At 36.6% G+C, this 25,272-nt stretch overlaps 2 protein-coding genes and 1 long non-coding RNA gene across 6 annotated transcripts in view; 2 read left to right on the forward strand and 1 right to left on the reverse strand.

Moving 5' to 3' along the window:
* Positions 1-25,272, reverse strand: part of LOC106868163 (uncharacterized) — a 105,429-nt gene that overhangs the window by 79,000 nt on the left and 1,157 nt on the right. Inside the window, exon 2 of the long non-coding RNA XR_016238100.1 lies at positions 2,715-3,759. This is a non-coding gene — a long non-coding RNA (uncharacterized LOC106868163). The remainder of the gene's footprint in view (positions 1-2,714; positions 3,760-25,272) is intronic.
* Positions 1-25,272, forward strand: part of LOC106868162 (heparan sulfate glucosamine 3-O-sulfotransferase 5) — a 122,292-nt gene that overhangs the window by 62,016 nt on the left and 35,004 nt on the right. The window lies entirely within an intron of this gene.
* The window catches only part of LOC149131351 (heparan sulfate glucosamine 3-O-sulfotransferase 5-like), a 46,902-nt gene that overhangs the window by 4,808 nt on the left and 16,822 nt on the right, over positions 1-25,272 (forward strand). The gene's annotated exons all lie outside the window — the stretch shown is intronic.

Here is a 25,272-nt window from a genome sequence, read left to right on the forward strand (position 1 = left end):
CCACCACAGCCAAAACCACCACCGCCACTATCACCATCACAATAAAAAACCTTCACCACCACCTCCATCAAAAAAACCACCACCACCATCAGCAGCAGCAGCAGCAGCACCACAAACCACTACCACTACCGCCACCACCGAGACCATTATGCCATCACCTCCCACCCACTCTGAAAGGATGCCTGCCACCCGTTTTCTCTCTGTCTTAGTTGCGTGAACTTCCCATCGTTACATGGTCTACTTAGAGAGAAGCAGGCTAGGTTACGTACATATAGAACCAGCAACAACAAATGGGCGAGGAACGGATGGGGAACGGGTGGAGATCGAGTAGCGATTGGGTAGACATCTCGGAAGTAAACTGTGTCACATTGTCTCAAAACATTCTTTTATTGTTGCATTTATTTGTTTGTTTGTTTTTGTTGGGCTGGAGAGGAGAGAGTGCGGAAGTAAGAAATCGGATGACAACGGTGCTTTTCATGGAAGCATTTCGCCTGTCATACAGACATACCTACATACATACATACATATCTATATACATTTACACACACACACACACACACACACACACAAACACACACACACACACACACACACACACACACACACACACACACACACACACACACACACACATATATATATATGCATGTATACATACATACAAAAACACTCTGTTGTTGATGTTGAAATTCCAATGAAAGAACCTTGGATCTAGGTTAGAAACCGGCTCTTTCTCTGTTGGCAAGAAATCTTGAAATTAAACTGAATAATGACACACACACACACACACACACACACACACACACACACACACATACATACATACATACATACATATACACGCATGCGTACGTACATATATACATGCGCGCGTATATATATATATACATACATACGTACACACATACACATATATATGCATACACATATACATACGTATATATACATGGACACATACTTTCTTGCAAATATATTTACGTACGTATATGCATAAATACCTACACACACTCACACACGCACTCATGCATACACACACACACACAGACGATGTTAATATTACTCAGACGATGTAAAGATATGAATAATATATCACACCATATTTCAAGGTTGTGGTCTCACAGTTTAAGAGCAGAAGATAATTACAAATTGTTTGGAACAAAAACAGAAACACAAAACGCAAAAGAGCAAGCAAAAGAACAAAAAAAAACAAAACAACCGGTAAACGGTTTTGTGGGGAGGGGTGAGTTAATACCTTCGACCCCAGTATTCGACTGGTATTTTATTTTATCGACACTGAAAGGATGAAAGGCGAACGTTGCTGTCGACCTTGGCGGAGATTTGTGAACTCAGAGCGAAGAATCGGAAGAAATACCACAAGATATTTTTTAGATGCTCTTCAGACGCAAGACAGTGAAATGTTTCTGTTGGTATATACTTTTATGTTGTCTCCATGAACTGAAAGATTTTATTTACGGTTGGTAGATTTTTGAAAATAAAATCTACTTCCAGCTTTGGAAGTTATTTTAAAGCTGTCACTTCAAGATTAATTTGTTATTCCAGTAATGATCTTAACTATCTACCAAAAATCAGAATTGGTATTTTCTGCAAGTCACGTTACCTCAATAAAGTTGACATTTTAACAACAAAAAGAAAGTTGCAAACACTACATTCCTCAACAAAAGATAGATTGGTTTATAAAACTGTTTTTCAGAGTTAATGGTAATGAAATGTTGAATGGATGTGTTTGATTTCTGCAGTAAAAGGGTTAAAATAAAATTAGAGAACATTGGATAATGTGACCCTGAATTCAGTTTTTCTGGAAAAAAAGTAGGACAGTCATGGTTGGAATGTATTTGATCACATTTGACAAGGTCCCTTAAGTCATTCACTGTGAAATTAAATCTCATGTTTATTGCCATAATGATGTTAATTATCTATCAAGAAAATAGAGTTGGTATTTTCTGCAAGTTATGTTGCCTCAGTAAACTTGACATATCTCAACAGAAAATAGTTTCAAACATGATATTCCTCGACAAAAGATAGAATGATATTTAAAACTGCATTTTGTAAGTTAAACAACGAAATTTTGACTGAAAATATCTGATTTCCACAATAAAAGGATTAAGTGGTCATTTGAAAAGTGTTTTCTCCCAGAGTGGCAATTCTGAAGAATGGTCAAGCATCAATGATTAGAAGACAAGGCTTTAAGTGGCTTTGGTTCGTAGATATATGTAGGAACATAGCGAAGGGTTGAGTTGGTCGTTTAATTAATACTTTGTCGTTTCATGCTCATTTGGTGCGAATGTTAATTGCTAAGTGATTCCATTAATTATTATGTTAAGTGTAGGATGTAGGCTGTTTGCTTCAAACTAGGCTACTGAAACTAGGTGCATGCTCTGACCATAGATGAAGAGGAGTGACCTTTGCGGAATGTAGGGAATTCTTTTATTCTTCTACTTGTTTCAGTCATTTGACTGCGGTCATGCTGGAGCGCCACCTTAAAGGGGTAAGAAATAGACTTCAGGACTCATTCTTTGTAAGCCTAGTACTTATAATATCGGTCTTTTTACTGAGCCAATAAGTTACGGGGATATAAACACACCAGCATCGGTTGTCAAGCGATGGTAGGGGACAAACACACACACATACACATAAATATATATATAAAATAAAAAAATTATATATACGAAGAGCTTCTTTCAGTTTCTGCTTACCAAATCCACTCACAGGGCTTTAGTCGGCCCGAGGTTATAGTAGAAGACAGTTGCTCAAGGTGCCACGCTGTAGAACTGAACCAGGAACCATGTGGTTGGGTAGTAAGCTTCTTACCACACAACCACGACAGCGCCTAAGTAAAAAAAACTTTTAAATATTTAAAAATAAATCGATTAAGATTTATTAAGCCGCATTCTTTAACCCAAGGATAACAAACAGGAAGTACGTACTTTTAAACTTATAACACAAAAAGTACGAAAAACTTTACGTGCAAAACTATTGAACACAAGAAATGATCGCACCGGTACCTTACGAAAATGATGACCATCAAAATAAAGAACCGGACGTTATTCCTCATGTCCTGCAAATAAAATTTTAAAAAGTATAAATGGACGCATGAGGAATATATTTCAATCCTACATGCTTATTTTACAGCAGTACTCTACCCACATAACGAAAACGCAACAACATATACATATAAAATCGGGAAGAAAAATAACCTAGATAAAGATTTAGATAGAGCAATGAACCTTAATAAACTAGTCAACATATGGAGATATATTCACGCAAAAAAAAAAAAAAAAGAAAAAGAAATAGAGCACGTAAAAGGAAAAAAATACATCAGGAAAACGGAGATAGTGACCATACAGCAATGCCAAATAAATATCATAAGCACTGGGGTTGTAAAATACGAAAACAGACGTAAAGTGCCCGACAAAACGAAGTAAGCAACAAAAAACAACAAACCCAGACCGTAGGAATGTATAATGTAATAATAATAATAATAATGATAATAATAATAATAATAATAATAATAATAATAATAATAATAATAATAATAATAATAATAATAGTTTGCACGCCGGGCGAAATGCTTAGCGGTATTTCGTCTGCCGTTACGTTCTGAGTTCAAATTTCGCCGAGGTCAACATTGTCTTTCATCCTTTCGGGGTCGATTAAATAAGTACCAGTTACGCGCTGGGGTCGATGTAAACGACTTAATCCCTTTGACTGTCCTTCTTTGTCCTCTGTACGTTTAGCTTCCTGTGGGCAATAAATTAATAATGATGATAATAATAATAATAATAATAATAATAATAATAATAATAATAATAATAATAATAATAATAATAATAATAATAATAATAAGGGTAATTATATCAAGAGTTAACGGAAGAAATTTTCAGAAAAATTAAGATGACACTGAAAAGATCTTTGGACAATTTCAGCGATAGTACCCAAAGAAAAAAATATAAAAAAAAGCCTTCAAGAAAAATTTATTCGTTCAGATTTTCATAAAGCAAAATTTCAAAAAATGTTGAAACCCGCAAAAATAATTTCAAATACTCTTATGCAAAGAAGGTTGAAATGTAAAAAACAGAAAGCAGTAAAGGGTGGGGATTGATGTCGATAATGTAGGGTGAGAATGTGAGAGAAAATGATGACACAATAATTAGAATAATAGATATAAGTTTTAAAACTAGGAATGGTAACGAAAAAAATGTTCTGAAGTAAATGATGATGTTAACAGGGTGATGGTGACACTGGCGTCAGGGTGGGACTTTTAGGGGTAAGATGAAGATGCTGAATGTGCGAATGTTAAGAACAGTGGGTGGTGGATTCCAGACGTGTTTGAATATACACAGAAGGGAATTAATGCTGTCATGTTTTAACGGAGTCTTAAGGAGTAAGAAATGATAAATGTTAAGGTGTGTCGTCAAATGAGAAAATTAAGATGAGATTGAAAAGACATATCTAGACTTGAGAATCCTTGGATTTTGAGAGCTTTTGAGAAAGGGCTTGTGTGACGATGTACATGCGTCTGTTGAGTATGGATGTGTGGCTCCATGTGTGTCTTTGTGTGTGTATGTGTATATGGTCATGCATTTTCGTCTCCTTTTGTGTATGTGTGTGTGTGTGCGTGGACTTGTCTGTCCGTATTACCTATGTACTTACCTATCTGTTTACCTACCTACATATATATATATATATATATATATATATATATATATATATATATATATATATATAATTCAATAATAGGATAAAGTCTTTTATAAGAATTTATCAAGTAGCTAGCGTGAAAAAACCTCATAAGGGAAAAATCCATCGTTTATTCCCTAAAATTTTTATTTATATAAGGGCATTCATGTATAGTAATGCCTTTATATATATATATATATATATATATATATATATATATATATATATATATATATATTCGCCTACATAATGTACCAACAAATCTGCCTGTATATACTGTGTATATAGGGGTATCACTACATTCTACGTGTATTTCCTATTTAATACAGGGGATCTTTCATTTATGAGGGCGTACTCATGTATTCATCTGAGTGATGGGTCCTTCGGGTGTTTCGACAAATACAAGAACACGTCTTCATAAATACACTCTGCAACATGCCACACAAGCATAAGAACCCAGTCATGGCTGTCAGACAATTTCTGCGACCATGTCACCACTAACTCCCTAGACTGCAATCCCCTTGATTATTATGTGTGGGGCGCAGTTGAGCGAGAGACCAACAAAACTCCTTTCAACACCAAAGACGAACTGAAGGCAAGGATTATGACAGCATTCACCAACTTAAAGAAGACCGTCCAGAAAAGTTGCGGGAGATTCCGAAGTCGTCTGGAGGCTGTGGTTGAAGCCGATGGTGATTTTATTGAATAAATTAACTCCTTAGTATTTCCAGATATTTTTATGTAATTTTGGTAAATATATCTGTTAAAAGGAGATGTCAGTGTTATTTTCCTTTTTGCGTAATTTAGACGACAATTTATTCACCGCACTCTGTACATATATTCATATTCTACCCCCACCATCATTAGTGGTGGGGGTGGCTTCCTAAATTCAACGACCCCTTTGTTCAAAACCACAACCGAACCCTCTTCCCCCACCCTCTTCACATCCATTCATACCCTCCTCTAATGCCTAATTCCTATGGTATTTTTAAGCTGGTAGCAGACAAGAAATTCTTCTCAAGTCTTTGACACAAAACTTCTTCATTCTCAAGGGTTAGGAACTTTTTATGATTATCAACCTCTCCCCACTACCATTACACGTTCTTCTCATTTGCTTTTCTCTTCCTTTCGCTTTTGCTATCTATCTATCTATCTATCTATCTATCTATCTATCTATCTATCTATCTATCTATCTATCTATCTATCTATCTATCTATTTCTCTCTCTCTCTCTCTCTCTCTGTATATATATATATATATATATATATATATATATATATATATATATATATATATATGTATGGATATATATATATTTATATTTTTATATATATATATATATATATATATATATATATATATATACACATACATATTTTGTTCTTTCTCGTTTTTATCTTTCTCTCACTTTCTCTTTCTTTCTTTCTTTCTTTCTTTCTTTCTTTCTACTATCGCTGTGTTTGATGTTGATTTCATCCAGCTTCAGGACAGCCCCTATCAAACTGATCAATGATCAAAGCCGTTGTTCCAGTCGTGACACTCCCAACGATTTTTCCAGATCGTGTATTAGAGACAACCCGACCTAATGTGTTCGCTTATTTTTAAAAATGTGAAACGAGGTAGATTAGCTGATATTTCTAGCAGAGAGAGGGAGAAAGAGAGAGAGTGTGTGAAGGAGAGTGGGAGAGACAGCCTGGAAATTTTATCAGTGTTGTAATTGTTGTCCTTGTCGTCGGAGACCATGACGATAATGATGATGATGATGATGATGATGATGATGATGGTGATGATGATGATGATGATGGTGATGATGGTGATGATGATGATGGTGATGATGGTGATGGTGATGATGATGATGGTGATGGTGATGATGGTGATGGTGATGGTGATGGTGGTGGTGGTGGTGGTGGTGGTGATGATGGTGAAAATAATGAAGGTGAAAAGAAGGAGACAGGAAGAGGAAGAGGAGGAGAAGGATGAAGAACGCCGGTGAATTTAATGGCTTTATCAAATGTAGTGGTGTAGAGGAAGGTGGCTGTAGCGGTGGTGGTGCTGGTGTTAATAGTGTGGAGCTCACGTTGGTGGTGGTGGTGGTGGTGATGGTACTAGTAACTATTGCTACCTCCTTTCTCTCTGTATACACACACACACACACACACACACACACACACATATATATATACACACACATATATTATATGATATATATATATATACATATATAAAATATAATATATATATATACATACATTATATGTAATATTATATACATATACATACATATAAACACATTATATATATATATTGTGTGTATATATATATATATATATATATATATATATATATATATATATATATATATATATATATATATATATATACACGCACACACGCATGTAACTACTTTTACAGAACGTATGAATGTGTGTATTGTGTTGTGAGTGTATGTGCTGAAAGCCATATATATATATATATATATATATATATATATATAGACGTATACACACAACACGAGAGAGTGCAGTTACAAAAGTACCTGTAACCCTTCAAAGCTGTTTGCCGTTCTACATTTGTAACTGGAAGGTCATCACAGCGAACACTTGAAACCGTCACAACGAGCTTAGGCATTTCGTTGTCACCCGCAAAGTACATATGAGATCATGTGGTCTATACTTATCTTGGTTCGCAGGAAAAGAAGAACAAGAAGAAGATCAAGAACAAGAAGAAGAAGAAGAAGAACAAAAAAAAAAACGAAGCGTGTGAGTTTTCGCATGCAACTGTATTTGGTAGAGTGCAAGGGTGGGCGTCTGTTGTCTGGGAGTTGTTTGTGTATGTGGATATATGCGTGTGTATACGTGTGCGTATGTGTGTGTGTATGCAACTGCATGTGTATGTGAGTGTGTGTATGTATGTGCGAGTCAATCACTGGATTAAATTTTGTTTTCGTTTAGTTTTAAAAAGACAGTTTTTTCTTAAAAGCCTGTCTTTTTAAAAATAAATGAGAACAAGCGAAAAAGCAAAAACAAACACATAACCCTCCCCTCCACAACATCCCCCACCACATAAAAAATTCCGAATAACTACTGGCGACATCTGGTTTCTGTAATATGAAACAAAACGTGAGATAAAGGCTCCCTTGGATTGAATGCGAGACTCCTGAAGAGTTGCGTTTTTTTTTTTGTTTATTTTAATTTTATATGATTTTGTTTTTATTTTTACATTCTTTTTGGCCCCAGCTTAGAGAAGGGAATCGCATGGCAGATAAGAGAATACCCACAAGTTTGCTTCTCAACCACATGGTATCTGGTTCAGTCTTACTGAGCGGCATCTTGGCGAATGTGTCTTCTGCTATAGCTTCGGTCCAACCAAAACATTGTGAGTGGATTTGGTAGACGGAAACTGAAAGAAACCCATTGTACACACACACATATGTATTATATATATATATATATATATATATATATATATATATATATATATATATATATATATGGGAGACTATACGAAAAAACAACAACAGACGAGGACAGGTGGTGTAAATAACAATATATATATATATATATATATTCTATTCTTTAATTCTTTTACTTGTTTCAGTCATTCGACTGAGGTTATGCTGGAGCACACACACACACATATAGACATAAATATATATATATATATATATATATATATATATATATATATATATATATATATATAAAGAAAATCGAACACACACATACACATGCTGTGGGGTGTTGTCAGTTCGCGGGTCGGCGTTTTAAAACCATTTAGCTTATAATGATAGTGGGCGATATGGCTTGCAGTAGGCCTTGTTCGGTACGGGGCATTGAAAAGTCACAGCAACAACGAAAAATCGATGTCTGTTGCTCTGTAAAGAGATCTGATGTGAGTTTTCCCACTTGCCTTTGACTTACTTTCAGGTGTTTTTAACACCAGGTGCATTGAGAATATATTATCTTATGCTTAAAAAGCAGCAGATTCACACAGTCACAACACACAAACACCTTGTGTACGTGTGTTCAAGTTTGTTATGTACATCGAGCTGTTTCTAATTCATATATATATATATATATATATATATATATATATACATGCATATGTGGATACAGGACGTCACCAACGGTGAAAATAACATGAAATACGTGAACAAATGAGTTAAATACGTAAACAACGAGAAAAAATTGGAAAACAGGACAAGTAAATACACAGAAAGGACCGTTCATCAGTTGTCGTGTGCCTATCTACTCTTAAATAAAATTATATATTATGCACTTAATTGTATTTTCTTAAGCGCGTGATCGCCGGACCGTGGAAAAATTCTCTTGTATGAAACCGGTCCGTGGCAAAAGAACGTTTGCGGATCACTGCTACAGAGGCTATTCTGTAGAGGCTACTCGCTACAGACTAGCCTGTATTGCCCACGTATTGTAGGATGATGTTTTGATTAAAGGCGATGCAAACGAGCATTAACTTTTTAGAGAACAATGAACCACTTGTAAGCTTTGCAGATGTTCACAAGCCTTATGTAATTCTCTTACAGAATAAAACAAAGTTTGTGCGAAGTAAAAAAAAAAACCCAAATAATATACCAAGCTGAATAAATGCTTTGTGTGAAGTCAGGATATGGTTGTTATGCTTCGTAAATACATATTGAAATCTAACAAGCCGTTACATAAAATAAACTCGTAAACGCCATTATAGAAGATTTGTTGAGTAGCAAATATAGTATATGTCACAATTTCTTGAATATTTTCAAGTTAACAAACACTCACTCAAGAATTCAGGGTCACAGTGGTACAAATGCTTTTTGTTTTCCCAGTAGAGAGAAAAATTGTACGTCATAATTTCGTTTTGTGCAAATATGCCATTAAAATTACCATTAATACACAATTAAATAGGCCATTAAAACATAGAAAGTCAAATAGATCATCAGTCATTAAAAACAAATTTGACCATTTGGACTATTAAAAAGTAATAGATCGTTATATAAGAGGGTTCGAAACAAACATACCATGTAGGCGCAGGAGTGGCTGAGTGGTAAGTAGCTTGCTTACCAACCACATGGTTCCGGGTTCAGTCCCATTGCGTGGCACCTTGGGCAAGTGTCTTCTACTATGCCTTCACATTATTTATATTATTTACATTTGACGGATATTTGTCCTCATCTTGTTTGTTGTTAACACATTTCAGTTGATATACCCTCCAGCCTTCATCAGGTGTCTTGGGGAAATTTCGAACCTGGATTCTTATTCCTAAAGTATTTTTCGATGTTATTATTATTAGAAGCAAAATAATAATAATAAAAATAATAACAATAATAATAATAATAATAATAAAAAGAAGAGAGCCATTGTTATCAAGTAAACGATATTTCGGCATCTAGTGTACCCTTCACAGGTTCAAAAAATAAACTTGTCAATCTACGTCATTTTTGCTAATATTTGATAGGATTAAGGTAACTCCTCCAGAAGGTATACGGAAGCAAAAAAAAAAAAAAAAAGAAAGAAAAAAAAGAAAGAAAAAAAGAAAGAAATAAAAAAGGAAGAGTGCCATTGTTATCAAGTGAACGATATCGTTCACTTGATAACAAAGGTACTCTTCTATTTTTTGTTTTTGCTTCTGTATACCTTCTGGAGGAGTTACCTCAATCCTATCGATTATTATTATTATTATTATTATTATTATTATTATTATTATTATTATTATTATGATTATTATTATTATATAATAACTATAATGATAATAATAATAATAATAATAATATATGTATGAATGAATGTATATATACACATGTATGTATGTATACATACATATATGTTTGTATATATACATATATATATATGTATATATATATATATATATATATATATATATATATATATATATATATATATATATATATATATATATATACATACATGTATATATATATATATGTGAGTGTGTATATATATATGTGTGTGTGTGTGTGTGTATGTATGTGTGTATATATATGTGTGTGTGTGTGTGTGTATATGCCTGCTTTATTAATTACGCATGCTAGTAATTAATTCTAAGATTATCGTAATTATTCTAAAATAAATCAATCGGCTTTGTATTCGACATGGAGTGGTTCCTTTGCAGCATTAACACAACAGAGTGTGCAAAGGAGCAGATCAGAACTGCTGCTGGCATTCATTCCCCCACCCACCTCTTAAAAATAATAAGAATTAGCTCTCATTTCATTGGATTAATAATTATATTAGTCCCTGGGGTCATAGAACATGGAGGGTTATGTAATAAGAAACATCTCAACTTGAGTAAATATCACATCCGATGGGTTTCTAATATTACTACAACTACAACTACGTGTGTGACCAAACGCCCAAGTGTGTGTGTGTGTGTATGTGTGTGGGAGCGTATGTACATGTGTATATGTGTACGCATTTCTGTGTATGAGTGTGTGAAATGTGCTTATACATGCGGGTGTCTATGCACAAGAGAGGAAAGAGAAAACATTGTTTTATTTGAAATACGAGCCAGTAGAGAAAGGGGCTGAAATGCATATATATATATATATATATATATATATATATATATATATATATATATATATATATATATATATATATATATTTATTTATATGCATGCATATATATATATATATATATATATATATATATATATATATATATATATATATATATATATATATATATATATATTTATTTATATGCATGCATATATATATATATATATATATATATATATATATATATATATATATATAGTGAAATTTATGTTCAATTGAGTTCACACGCGCACACACTTACATATACATGCATGTATGTATGTACATATGCGTACATACGTCACCAAAACGCATAAGTAACCATGCATGTCTATAAATACACCCTGCTGTGCATCCATGCAACAGCAACACACACAGTTACGGACGGATACACACGAGCATGTATATATATATATATATATATATATATATATATATATATATATATATATATATATATATATATATATATATATATATATTCCGCCGGGAATCGAACTCACGGCCTGGTGATCCTGAACCCGATACTCTAACCACTAACTATGCTACTACAAGACAAAGATTAAACGGTAGAAAGAATCCTGTTCCCATATTTTTCGGGGTATTCTCCATACACCCCTCTTCTTGTATTTAACGCCATTAACGAATTTACTGAACGAAGTTACAACTGGTTACACATTCTGTAGAACAGATGATAACCCATTTAAAACAAGGGGCAACGTCCTACTGGAAACCCTGCGATTATTATACAGGAATCCAGTTCTGAATCTTTTAAGGAGTTCGGAGATTTGAAGAATGCACCGAAGCTACTCAAAGAAGAATCATATTAATTAAAAGTAAGAATGTTAAATTACACACAGACGTTGAAATTCGAGATGTTGGACGGATCTACCCGTCTGAATTCTTAAGGGTAGATGAAACTGATAAGGCACAGATGTGATGAGGGATCATTCTAAAAGGGATTGAATCTGGCTTAATACGATAAGGAAAGAAATGAACTCAATTGCCACAAACAACAGAGAGGATTCTGCTCCAGTTCTTTTCTTCCTTTCTTCTTCTACATGTTTCAGTCATTTGACTGCGGTCACGCTGGAGCACCGCCTTTAGTCGAACAAATCGACCGCAGGACTTATTCTTTGTAAGCCTAGTACTTATTCCATCGGATTCTTTTGCCGAATCGCTAAGTTACGGGGAGCTAAAGACACCAACATCCGTTGTCAAGCGACGGTGGGGAACACACACACACACACACACACACACATATACGACGGGCTTCTTTCAGTTTCCGTCTACCAAATCCATTCATAAGGCTTTGGTCAGCCCGAGGCTACATTAGAATACACTTGTCCAAGGTGTCACGTAGTGGGACTGAACCTAGAACCATGTGGTTGGTAAGCAAGCTTCTTACCCCACAACCACCCCTGCGCCTTTGACTACAGACCAAATATAAAATACTGTCTACAGATCAAGAACAAACAGTTCGTCAAATAAGGAAACTTAAAGGAAATAAAAGAATCTATTTTATCAAATTGTAAACATTCTTCATTGTTTGATTATAAAATTTGATGAAGGAGTCATTGCAGAATCTAATAAAACGGTGACATTTTATTTCTCTGACTAGTTTTATTGACTACTTCCAGCAAAATATATGTAATGGTTGTTCATTTAAACAGCAGCCGCTTATGTTTGTGACACAAACACAATTGAGCAATATTATCAGAAGGTGTCGAAATCGTGATGTTATCTGGTCGACAGCTGATGAGAGCTTGGACCACATTCACTTTCAAATTCAAAGTGTGTTTTTCCTGTTTTTCGAACGTTCCTTTGTCGGTCTCCTGTGCAACATTCTGTCTAAAACACAGGCACACACACGCACACACACACACGCACACACACACACGCACACACACACACGCACACACACACGCACACACACACACGCACACACACACAAATATATAAATATACAGTGAAATAGTATAGATCGTTTTTACTATACAATCTCCATAGAAATATGTGGAAACAATCATATACGCATTAAACACACTCACACAACCCATTTGTGTACAGATACAAACAACCACAAAAACTCACCGAGAGAGAGGGGGGAAGAGAAAGAGAGAGAGGGGAAAGATCGACGAAGACAGATGTTGTGTATGATGAAAGTGTGTTGCTAAAGTGAATCAGTTATAGCGAATTATAAGAAGGCCCGGGTATGTACGACCGGTTGGAGGGTGGGGGTCAATGGTACGGATGTGGCGGTGGGGTGGCGATGTAGAAGTGGTCTCGGTGGTATTTTAAGTGAGCCGACATATGTTTATCAATCACATTCAACTTTTCTACTTGAGAAGCTTGGTGGTATGGTGGTTGTGATTAAGGTGGTGGAGGTGGTGACTGCGGCAGGTATTGTCGTCGTTGATATGTGTGTGTGTGTGTGTGTGTGTGTGTAAATAGATATGCATGCGTATATATGCCTATACATGTATATATACGTAGATATGTATGCATATATATGTTTATATACGTATATATATGTATATATATATATATATATATATATATATATATATATATATATATATACATATACATATACATATATATATATATATATATATATATATATATATATATATATATATATATATATATATATATATATATATATATATATATATATATATATATATATGCATATAGATTATATATGCATATATATATATATGTGTGTGTGCAAATAGATTTGCATGCGAATATATCTATACATGTATATATGTATATGTACATATGTATACATATATATGTTTATATATGTATATGTGTGTGTGCGTATATATATGCATATAGATTATATATACATATGTGTGTATGTGTGTGTGTCTATTTATATCTATGCATCCAAACCTATATTTTTCTGCGCGCACACATCCACATGAATACACAAGAACACAGGAACAGTTGTTGTTCAGTAAATTGTGTTTTTTTAACTGCTAATTTCGTAGTATTTAACCTTCATGGTTTGTGTTATATCTGGAGTTGATGGTGTACAATGTGTAGGTTGTCTTAAGTCTGGGTAACGTTTGTGTATATAATGTATTGGCATGAGCTGCCGGGATGAAGGGCAGTGATCACGAATATCTGAGAGTTATGCAGAAAGTGAATGTGTGAGGTTATTCTATTGTATTGAAAGTGTTGTCCGTGGAGCGTAAGTTATACGCAAAACGGTTACTTTTCGAACTGTGAACTGCGAATATATAAATCCTAGTTTGGTTTGGAAAACTGCAATATGGATTGGATTGTAAAATTGCAGGTGCTGGTACAGTAATACATCAGCTCCCGCATTCGATCATTAGCAGGTTAGCAAAAAAAAAAAAAAAAAAAAAAAACCAAGCTTGCTATCTTCAATTCGGTTTGGGTGCCTATGCTTAATTATGGTAATGAATTTTGGGTAAATGACCGAAAGAGTAAGATCCCGAATACAGACAAATGTGGATAAGAACTGGAGAGAGAGAGAGAGAGAGAGAGAGAGAGAGAGAGAGAGAGAGAGAGAAAGAAAGAAAAAAGAGAGAGAAGGTCTGAACTTAGTATATGCGTACACACACACACACACACACACACACACACACACACACACACGCATGCACACACATTGCAAACAGTTGGCTCTGTGGGGCGTACTATCCAGTTACAGTCAACCGGAGGTAATAACCGTTTCGTCACCTCCCTCCTCAGTACAGCTCACATATTCCTTCCGTCGTCCGTGTAACGGGTGCAGTTGTAACCGTTTCATCGAAACAGCAAATATCTTTGTTTTACTACTTAGCTCTCGGCTTTAGCCCGCCTCTCACAAACCTCAGCTATGTCTATAATCAAAACATTCACAGCTTCCCTGTTCATAAATCACTACTCTGCCATCGTGTCTAAGTGCATTGCTACCCAACCAACCAATCATTAACGCCGTTGGTCGAGCTACAAGATCTGAATGATTGTCTATTGACATCCATACATTTAACACAAGTCTCACCGTGCTTCATGTCATTACCGTTTCCCTTTAACGTAACACCGCCCATGCATACATCCTTGCAACGTCTGTTGTATCGTTATTGCAATCAGGCAAGGAAACAAAGCTGTTTCTCTCAAATACTCCTGAGCTCCTCAGACATTAGTTCTAGTATCAGAAATAATGTCAGTCTTGGCTTACACTTGTTTCTGTTCTGTGTTTTGCTTTCTTAAATTCCCTGCGAAAAAGAAACAAAAAAAAACAAAAACAAACAGGTTGCAGTTGTGTGTTGATCTTCAGACACTTTGGAAACATCTCGACAACGATAACACAGAGCAGCCGCAAAAAAGTATCAGTGGAATCAGTCGATCTCCTGAAACTTATAAAAATTACACACATTAGGCGCACCTTTCTATAAACCGTACACGAAATTTCCCAGGTAAAAAAAAAAAAAAAAAAAAAAAATAGCGGCTTATACACCGGAAAATACGTTAGATAAAATATTTTCCTATTTTTACGTTTCAACTGAAATTTTCCGGCAGAAACTGACGAGCCATTAGTTCTCGGCTGCTTGTGTTTGCTGACATGTGTATATGTGATAGACACACAGACAGACAGACACACAGACATACAAACATCTATCTATATGTACATGTATGTATGTATACATATATGTGTGCGTGCGTGTACATGTATATATAAGTATCTAGGTATCTATATATATATATATATATAGAGAGAGAGAGAGAGAGAGAGGGAGAGAGAGAGAGAGAGAGAGATAAAGAGAGGGAAGGATAGAAAGAGAAGCGGAGGGAGAGAAAAGGGATGGCGGACAGTTGTATAATTAAATATAATCATAAGAATACAAGGCCGTTTTGACGGTTGTGTGGTATGTGACGGCAAATGATACTAATTCAGTGGGAAAGAAAGGAAAAAAACAAAAACTAAAACAACCCATAAAAAAATGCATCAATAATTACACATAGAAATACACACCAACCAACCATCCAAATAACCAACCAACTTACCAGCCAGCCAACCTACCATCTGACAACTAATCAACAAACAAACAGCGTAAAGTGTGGCATTTTAGTGGGTCGTGAGAAGAGTAAATAGCAAATAGAAAATAAACTATGTTCGGTGTTTTAACGAAGTGCACCGTAAGAAATGTTAATCATAGCATTATATAAGACAGCCGCGGCTCAATATGCAAATGTCATTGGTTGATTACATAAGACAACCCCGACTCAATATGTAAATGTTATTGATAGAATTACGTAAGGCAATCAAGGCTCAATATGCAAATGTCATTGGCTGATTACATAAGACAACCCCGACTCAATATGTAAATGTTATTGATAGAATTACGTAAGGCAATCAAGGCTCAATATGCAAATGTCATTGGTTGATTACATAAGACAACCCCGACTCAATATGTAAATGTTATTGATAGAATTACGTAAGGCAATCAAGGCTCAATATGCAAATGTCATTGGTTGATTACATAAGACAACCCCGACTCAATATGTAAATGCTATTGATAGAATTACGTAAGGCAATCAAGGCTCAATATGCAAATGTCATTGGTAGATTACATAAGACAGCCCCGACTCAATATGTAAATGTTATTGATAGAATTACGTAAGGCAATCAAGGCTCAATATGCAAATGTCATTGGTTGATTACATAAGACAACCCCGACTCAATATGTAAATGCTATTGGTAGAATTACGTAAGGCAATCAAGGCTCAATATGCAAATGTCATTGGTAGATTACATAAGACAACCCAGACTCAATATGTAAATGTTATTGATATATATATATATTCGCCATGATAGATCGCTGACCACTACATTTATATTTTTCTCTCTCCTTGTTTCTCTCCTTATTTCTTTCTGTGCTCCTTTCAGTTGAAGAGCGTAGGCTCGAAACGTCAAAGACTTTCTCTATTCCCGAGCGTTAAACTAATACATCCATTTGTTGTTTACACCACCTGTCTTCGTCTGTTGTTTTTTTCGTAAATTCTCCCATATATATATATACATATATATATATACTTTATCAAAAAGCAGCAGAAATATAATGTTACTCGGAGTTTCACGTATATATATATATATATATATATATATATATATATATATACATACATACATATATACATTCATTCATGACTGAAATATCTTCCTGATCTCCTTTATGATAATGTTCAGAGTGGAGGTGGCCGCGATATACTCAACCATTTATACAATAATTTAGTTAAGTAACTGGAATAATATTCATCGTGGAAAGTAAGGCATGTGCATCTACTTATACATATATACATACATACATATATACATACATACACACACATACGTTATTCACTACACGCATACATTATTCGCTAAGAAACAGAATATATATATATATATATATATATATATATATATATATATATATATATATATATATATATATATATATATATATATATATATATATATATATATATATATATATTTATATATATATATATATTTATATATATATATATATATGTATGTATATAAATGTATATATATATGTGTATGTATGTATATATATATATATATATATAAACATGTTTATATCATCAGAATAACGGTCCAAAAACTACTGGTCGGTTGTTGTAGCATTTTGGTGGAGAGGCGGTGTTCTGTATAATTATGGCGAATTTTTAGTTATTTAATCTTTTTTTATCTGTTATTTTTCTCGTCCTGCTTTTGTTGTTTTTGTTGCTGCTGCTACTGCTGCTGTCGTCGTTGTTGTTGTTGTTGTTGTTTGCGATGTAAATGTCACTGTATCTAATTATATGGGTTTGAGGAATTTAGGAGGGAAGGTAAACGTGAGGGGAGTGATGAAAAAACAAATAAGTAGGGTGGAATAGGAGGAAAATGGCGGTAGGGGAATCTGTATGTTAATTATTTTCGTGTTGTCATATATGTGTTTTGAATTATGTTTTTGTATCTATGTGAGTGAGTCAGTATGTGTGTGTGTGTGTGTGTGTGTGTGTGTGTGCGTGCGAGGGGTGAGTTGGGGTGTTAGGGTGTGTGGGTGTGTCTGAGTATGTGTGTGCGTGTGTGCGTGCGTTAGTATTTTGCTTGTGTGTTGTGTGAAAGTGTGTGTGTGAGAGCATGTGTGTGTGTGTGTGTGTGCGTGTGTCAGTATGTTTGTTTGTGTGTGTGTGTGTGTGTGTGAATATGTGTGTTTGTGTGTATGTGCAAAGGCAAAGTCGAAATCGGTGGAATTTGAACTAAGAAATTCGCCCGGCGTGCTAACGATTCTGCCGGCTCACCGCCTTCGCTGGACTGGAATAATGTGAAATGAAGAGTCTTGCTCAAAGACAGAACGCCCCGCCGGGAATCGAACTCACGACTTTACGATCGTGAGATGAGTACTTCTAACCACTAAACCATGTCTTCACTTAGATTGATAACATCCAGAGTCTAATTTGGGCATGCTTGAGAATCTAACCAGAAAGTCTAATGACGGTTTCTTCCGATAGGACCTTACGGAGGACGCGCCTGAGGGCTCTGTCCTTACGATCGTTCCATGTTCCTCTTTTATTTTTCTCGAAGAAAAATTACGAACCATTGTTTTCCTCCCACGTTTTTTCTCACAGCATCGGAGAAAAAAAATAGATGAAGGGAAAATGAACTCTCATTGTGGTTTGAAACCCCAACATAAAGCATCGTAATTAAATAACTCGAGGTATTCAAGTGCTGCTAATTAAAGAAACAAAAACATAACAGAAGGACATAATTTTCATTTGTAACTTTTAAGTTGTTATTGTCAGATTATTTTCAAATTAATTATCGTCTGCTTTATTGAGATTCGGAAACGTTTAACTCGTATAAATATTTTCCTCTCTGTTTTATGCAATTTTGTCTTTTGTAACGAACTAATTGACCTTCTTAATTGCATTATTAAGAGCGTTGGAATAAACAGAGCATGCTTTCATCTTTGTTTTATTAATTAATTAAGGAGGAGCAGCGTCATGGCACTCGTAGGTCTCTCAAATTAGAGACATTGATGTGGTTTATCGTCCTCAGCTGCAATAGCTGTGGGGAAAAAATAAACGTGTGGGAAGGGAAAGAATGGTTCGCGAGTTCTTTTGTGGAGTTAAATGAATGAGGAACTTGTTTATGTAGAGGAGGGCCACAGAGAGACAGCATCGTGTGTGTGTGTGTGTGTGTGTGTGTGTGTGTGTGCGTGCTTACCATTGGTTGGGTTGGTGAGCTCAATTCAACTAATTCAACCAATGGTGAGCACACACACATACACACACACACACACACACACGCACACACAAAGGTATGCGCACATACACACTCACGCGCATACATAGCTATCTATTATTTATCTATGCATATGTATGTGCGTGTACGTGTGTGTGTAAGTGTGTGTGTGTGTGTGTATGTGTGCATATAGACATACATAATGTCGAAGCGATCACAGAGCAACGGGAAATAAAGTGTCTTGCTCAACAACACAGCGTATCGTCCGGACCTGGAATCGAAACCACGACCTCATGATCGTGATTACAATCGCTCTAACTACTCGGCCAGGCACCCTCTCTGAACACACACACGCGCGCACGCACACACAGATATATGCATATGTGTGTGTGTGTAAAATGTATGTGTGTGTGAGTAAGCGACAAAATGTCAGAGTGTATGAGAAATGAATATATTTATTGAACAACATGACATCCTTAGGCTTACGGCTGTTTCGCAGTCTTCTTCACTCTGCATTGCACTTTTCTGTTTTGGATTACTCTGTAGTCAGATAGCTGAGTCCGTTAGAGGAGCTTTCTGCGATTCTCTGAATCCATATTTTATATACCAATGTATAAATCCGTTGACAAAACCCACACATACGTGCGCGCGCGCGCGCGTGCACCTGCATGCATATGTGTCAGATGGGCGTGTGCATGCATGATGTCATATTCCTGTTTTTACAAGTTAGTAAATAAGCGAAATAGATTTAATCTGCTTTGAATTAGAAATAACACGGGTTGTCATTTTTTGTTTGAAGTATCCCGCTTTTAATAACAAAAGACTGTGGCATCTGTGGAGCGATATTCTGGTGCAATGACATGCAGCTTGTACAGCAGACATATCGCCACAGTGCATATGACAACATCGCTGCAGTTTGTTTATTTCGCGTTTAAAGAGAAAACTGGGTACTTTTTCGTAATATTTCTCGTAATATTTCTCGTAATATTTTTAGTCATATTTTTCGTCATATTTTTCGTCATATTTTTCGTCATATTTTTCGTCATATTTTTCGTCATATTTTTCGTCATATTTTTTGTCTTCTTTCTTTTTCATGTTGCTGTATTTATGTGTGGGTGTATGTACGTGTGCGTGTATATGTATATGTGTGTGTCTGTGTATATGTGTGTATGTATGTGTTTGCGTGTGTATGTGAATGTGTGCGGATGTATGTATGTACGTATGTGTGTGTTTGTGTAGATGAGTATGTGTTTATGCTTACGTATGTGAGTGAGGGCGTATGTATATGTGTGTGTCTGTGTATATGCGTGTATGTATGTGTTTATGCATGCGCATATGTGTATGTGTGTGTGTCTGTGCATATGTATGTGTGCGTGTCTGTGTATAAGTATGTGTGTATGCGTGTATACGTGTGTATATCTGTGTATGTCTGGGTGCGTGTGTACGTGTTTGTGTGTGCGTGTAATGTGTGTGCGTTTACGTATATGTTGATTATGTGTAAATGTGTATGCGCGTATGTGCGTATATGTGTGTGCATGTATGCATGAGTGTATGTGCGTATAAGTGTGTATGTGTCTGTGCGCATGTATGTATGTGTATATGTGTGTTTGTGTGTATGTGTGAGTGTGTATATATATGTGCGTATGTGTGGGTGGAGATTGGAAAGATCAGCCTAAAATATCACATGCCTTGTAGAAAAGGACATCAAATACAACGCCCGCCCGCCCCCGTCCGTCACCCCGTCCATTCTGTTGGTGTCGCAGAGAATCTGGTGTTCCTTGGAAGTCAGCCTCCCTTTGCCAAATTAATCATCGCCTGGTGTTAAATGTGATTTCCACACAAACACATAGGCACTGAAAGAGCCCTTGTTCTCGACCATAAGCCCCCCCCCCCCCCACCACCACCAGAACCGTCGCCGCCGCCGCCGCCTCACCATCATCAACTTGCATTCTTTTGCATCCGTCGTACCATTTTTTTTTTCGCTCTCGCTATTAACTTGCAATACGACCATCAACACAATCGCCATCTCTATCACGATCTACGCCATCACACCACTTCTGTCACTCACTATCGGTGTTAGTGTGTTTACGTCCCCATAAATAAGTTGTTCGGCAAGAGAAAAAAGGCGGCGAGCTGGCAGAATCGTTAGCACGCTAGACGAACTGCTTAGCGGTATTTCGTCTGCCGTTACGTTCTGAGTTCAAATTCCACCGAGGTCGATTTTGCCTTTCATCCTTTCTGGGTCGATAAATTAAGTACCAGTTACGCACTGGGGTCGAAGTAATCGACTTAATCCCTTTGTCTGTCCCCGTTTGTCCTCTCTATGTTTAGCCCCTTGTGGGCAATAAAGAAATAAGAGAGGCCGATATAATTAAGTGTCAGGCCTAAAAAAAAGAAATGAGTCGATATTCGTTCGACTCAAAATTCTTCAAGGCAGTGCCCCAGCATGGTCGCAGTCTAAAACTGAAACAAGCAAAAGAATAAAAGAATCACTACCACCGCTGCCGCCACCACCACCACCACCACCACCACCACCACCACCACCATCCCTATCACCGCCGCCGCCGCCGCCGCCGCCGCCGCTGCCGCCGCCGCCGCCGCCGCTGCCGCCGCCGCCGCCGCCGCTGCCGCTGCCGCCGCCGCTGCCGCCGCCGCCGCCGCCGCTGCCGCCGCCGCTGCCGCCGCCGCCGCTGCCGCCGCCGCCGCTGCCGCCGCCGCCGCTGCCGCCGCCGCCGCTGCCGCCGCCGCTGCCGCCGCCGCTGTAAAAGTAGCAAAATATTTTATGTTAACAATACGAGTTACTTCCCCTCCCTGCTTCTCCCCCCCTCTTTTTTATGGACCTTGTTTCTTTTCATTCATAACACTGGTTCGATGTTTTCGTAAGTGGCTGCTAGAAAGAGGAGCTGTTTGAATAGAGTCTGTGAAGTCCGTAAAGTAAGCCGCTGCCGCTGCCATCGGGCGGTCTGTTGAAACGGCTTCCTCCACTCCTCCCGCTTAAGATCTTCCAATCGTCTTAAACTCTCTTCTTCCTCCTCCTCCTACTGCTTTTTCTTCTTCGTCTTCTCACAGTCAGAGGTAACACATTGTGGGTGGGTGGGACGGTGAGAGGTGGGGGCGGAGGGGGGGGGGGGTCTCACTGTGGTTGTTAGACAAGTTTAGCAATGCGTGACGGTCTTCCCCTCCTTTCAGTGTTAGCAAAGAGAATGGCAAAGAGAACTCACCAACTCCAACACCACCGGCAACAGCAGCAGCACCACCACCACCACCATATATAAAGTAGTTCCCTTACGTTAGTACAGAATAGTGGTGGTGGTGGTGGTGCTCTTACTGGTAGTGTTATATCCTCCACTTTTCTTCTGATAGAGCTGACTCGTGGATCACTGTTGCGTCAGTCAGATTCTTTTCAATTTTGTGCTTAAAACTTCTTGTTGTTCTTGTTGATGTGAACATTGTAGTAATAGAAATAGTACAATTAGTTGTTGCTGTCGTTGTTCTCATTGTTGTTGTAATAGTGGTGTTGTTGTTGTTGTTGGTGGTGGTGGTTACGATGAGGTTGTTAGCGGTGTTGATTTTAATGGTAATCTTTCGTCTTTGATAATCCCAGGTCAGACATGACGAAGCGAACTCGTCATCAAAGACATTCTTTTCAATGGCCGACTTAGAAGTTGTCTTCTTCCAAAGCGTTCCAACAAACTATCCACCAGTTGTCAGACGACTCACAAATACGCAGCGGCGGCGGCGTTTGAAAGTGATGAAGCGCTTTGTCGTTAGTCAACAGCCAATTCTACAAGGCTTTCCGTCGTCAGCGTTTTATTGCATTTCATGAGTTAATATTGTCAGCATCGTCAGCACATATATACATCAAGCATTTAACTGAGTAAATGTGTTATTCGGCACCATTTGAAATGTTTCTCTCCAAACTACGTAATTAGTCATATTCTCACGTGACCCTCCTGTGTATTCTATCTGCCCAGCCCTGCCCCCTATCCTTCTCAGTTCCGACATTGATTTCACCTAATCTCTCTTTTAATTTTTTTCTATATAAAGTTTTCATCTTTTTAGGAGGATTTAGAAATTCTGTCTAAGACGCATAGAATTTGCGTGACGTTTCCCAGATATCAGCTTGTCTACACTATCATCAAGCTTGTCTGAACCCCTAGATATTAGCGATTACCTAGATTGTCAAGGCCCCTAGATATTAGCGCACACCCCGCCACACGTTTACCTAGTTTACCTAGCGTCACAGACAATCACCAAGCTTGTTTAGGCTCCTACACATTAATGCTCCTAACTCCAGTTTGCGTGTTTGCATAGGACTTGGCTCAGCCTAAGGGACATCTCTTTACCTTTTATTTCAGTGTTTTTCGCAAAGTTTGTCTGCTTTACAAACCTTTTCCTTTCATGGGAGTAACTTATTTTGTTTTCAATTCCTTCGAGTGAGACCCTTGTGCGGGATCCTCTTCCAAATCAACCGTTTGTCTCTTTTTAAGCGATTTTAAAATTTACTCTTCGTCTCTCGAGAATTTTTCTGTGTTGGGTGATGGCAATTTTAGGGAACCTTGACCCTCTTCTCTGTGACATATTTAATGTATATAACCGGTATTGTTGACACACATCACATCAGTATAGTGTCACTGTCGTCCCCCACCCCCCGGGCCAACCAGACTTTAGTTTTATTCTAGTTGCAGTTGAAACTAAGCATGACAGAATGGTAAGTGCAGTGCTACAAACTGTTTCGCACCATTCTGTGTATCTACACACACACACACACACACACACACACACACACACACATATATATATATATATATATATATATATATATATATATATATATGTATATATGTATATATATATATATATATATATATATATATATATATATATATATATATATATATATATATATATATATATATATATATATGCATATATATATATATATATATATATATATATATATATATATATATATATATATATATATATATATATATATATATATATATATATATATATATATGCATATATATATACATAAACATATATATTTGCATATATGTATATGCGTATATATATATATAGATAGATAGATAGAAACATGCATGTACATAGATACACATAAAAACACCCGCATATGCGTAGGTAGCTAGAGATGTTTTGTTTTGCGTATGAATAAATAAATAATGCATATGTATGTGTGTATATATATATATATATATATATATATATATATATATATATATATATATGAATGGATATATATGCGTGTGTATGTTATGTCTTTAAATGTTATTGCTTTTACAGACTCTCATCTCTCTCTCTCCGTCTCTCCCTCGCTCTCTCTCCTCTCTCCTCTCTCTCTTCCCCCCTCTCTCTCAGTGCAGATTTGCACATGTTGTAACACACCCTGAAGTTTATTGCTAGTCAACTGCGCAGTTCTACTAATCTCGGTTGTATTTCTTACCTCTTCTCTCCCCACCCACCCACCCATCCTCTACTCTCGTCCCCCGCCGCCATCTTTTGCAGCCTACACTGACGCCATATTTCTTTGATAAAGAGCACTCATATCTCATACCGTTTATAGCTTGCTTGTTTCAGTCACTGGACAGCGGCCATGCTGGAGCATTACCTCGAAGGGTTTTAGTCGAACAAATCGGCTCCAATACCTTTTCTTTTCTAAAAATCTGGCACTAATTCTATCTGTCTCTTCTTCAACTGAACCTCTAATTTACGAGAACGTAAACAAACCAAGATCGGT

Source organism: Octopus bimaculoides, chromosome 23 (assembly GCF_046866305.1).
Source record: "Octopus bimaculoides isolate indiv1 chromosome 23, ASM4686630v1, whole genome shotgun sequence".
Lineage (NCBI taxonomy): Eukaryota > Metazoa > Mollusca > Cephalopoda > Octopoda > Octopodidae > Octopus > Octopus bimaculoides.